Source organism: Aplysia californica, unplaced genomic scaffold (assembly GCF_000002075.1).
Source record: "Aplysia californica isolate F4 #8 unplaced genomic scaffold, AplCal3.0 scaffold00314, whole genome shotgun sequence".
In the NCBI taxonomy this organism is placed as follows: domain Eukaryota; kingdom Metazoa; phylum Mollusca; class Gastropoda; order Aplysiida; family Aplysiidae; genus Aplysia; species Aplysia californica.
In genome coordinates, this window is record NW_004797584.1 from 841,020 (window position 1) to 843,489 (window position 2,470).

Sequence of the window (2,470 nt, forward strand, 5' to 3'; positions counted from 1 at the left end):
GGGGGGAGGGTTGCTTGGGGTAAGAGAGATTTATCAGAAGTTGTTTTAGTTTTAGTAAGAGTTTTACGGCACTTGCAACACAATGAGGTTATGTAAGTGTCGAAGATTAGACGTGTTACAAGAGAGTAACATGCACAAAAAAGAAGGAGGGGAGATAAGGACGATAGATGTTTGATAGGAAAGAAGGAGCAAACCACACCAGAGCACCCGACAGCTACCCAAGTTGTTTCGACACTTTCCATGGTTAATGATGATAGTACACACACATAACACATAATCAACTAACACAACCAAACTCGAACAAAATCGATTGAATGAGTCACTGAATGAGTTGATTGGTCGGTTGATAAATTGAACGTTGACTGACGGATTGATTGGTTCCTTCGGATGGTAATTCCAGAACAATGAACGGAACGGAGAGACACAAGAGAACCTTTTTGAACGAGACAGAGTCAAACGTTCTGAGCTACAAAGAGAACACTCTTTGAACAAGATAAAGTCATGGAGACAAACTTACTGAACTACATTGAGACAACGTTTCTCAACGACATCGGCTCAGATAGAAAAACTTTCTGAATGACACAGAGGCAAACTTTCTGAACGACATAGAGTCATAGAGACAAACTTCCTGAACGACATAGAGTCATAGAGACAAACTTCCTGAACGACATAGAGTCATAGAGACAAACTTCCTGAACGACATAGAGTCATAGAGACAAACTTCCTGAACGTCAGAAAAGACAACATTTCTGAGCTACACAGAGAAATTAACAATTTTTGAACAAGATAAAGTCATAGAGACAACTTTCTGAACGACATCGAATCAGAGATAAACACTTTCAGAAAGACAGAGATACAAACGTTCTTAACGATATCATAGAGACAAATTTTCAGAACGACACAGAGACAAAACTTTCTAAATGACATAGACACAAATTTTCTGAACCACATCGAGCCAGATAGACGTACTTTCTGAACGAAATTAGAGATAAACTTTCTTAAAGACATAGAGAAAACTTTCTGAACGATATGGAGTCAGAGAGACAAACTTTCTGAACGACATAGAGACAAACTTTCTGAATGAAATTAAAGCAAAATTTCTGAACGACATAGCATCATAGTGACAAAGTTTCTAAACTACATTGAGTCATAGAGACAAAACTTCCTGAACGAAATTAGAGCAAAATTTCTGAACGACATAGAGTCATAAAGACAAACTTTCTGACCGACATAGACACACACTTTCTAAACGACATAGAGGAAAACTTTCTGATCTGAACGACATAGAGAAAAACTGTCTGAAGGGTACCCAGCTAAAAATCTATTCATAACGACACAAAGAAATACTTCGCCCTCACAAGTTCCTTTTCCGAGCCTGAGCTGTCGCCATCCTCGTCGGAGTCTTTTCCTTCTTTCTTCTTCTTCTTCTTCTTTTTCTTCTTTTTTTTCTGAGGACCGTCGACAACAAAGTTATGTGGAGGGTTTATTTATTTAATTGTGTTTCAGTTCTAATATAGTGCAATCACACACACACACACACACAAACACACACACACACACACACACACACACACACACACACACACACACACACAAACTCTCTCTCTCTCTCTCTCTCTCTCTCTCTCTCTCTCTCTCTCTCTCTCCATCGACCACTCGTTCCAGATTCCCTGAGAGGGCACCAAATTGGCAATACTCGATTCGAATTATTCAAATTAAACAGCGCACGTATCTTTCTGAATACGGGGATTCGGTTCAGACGCATAATGTCTATCTATACAGATAATACGTATTTAACTAACAAACAAAAAAAAAAGAAAAAAAAAAGAAACAAAAAGAAACAAAAAGAAGAAAAATATAGGATGGAACGGGAGAAGTTGGAATTTACAACAAGAACAACAATACTACTGGAAATTATGTTATTCACGTTATTAATTTTTAAAAAAAAGACTGTTTCTGCTACCACAACTAGTAGTGATAATGATAAGAAGAAGAACAACAAAAATAATCTATTCGAAGCAGCACCAGCATCAATAATAACTTCAACGACAACAACAATAACAACAACAATAACAACAGCGCTATTACCAACATTGATAACATCATCAACAACAGCAGTAATAACAATAACAAAAACAACAACAACAACAATAAAATCAACACCAACAGCAGTGATGAAAACTACAGCATCATCATCACCACCACTGCCACCAACAGCAACAACAACAACAACAGCAACACCAGCAACACTATCACAACAACAACAACCACCACCACCACCACCACAACAACAACTACAGCACCACCACCACCACCACCACCACAACAACAACAGCAACAACAGCAACAACAACAATAACAACAACAACAACAACAACACTACCACCACCACCACCATAATCACCACAACCACCACCACCACCACCACCACCACCACCACCAACAACAACAACAACAACAACCACCACCA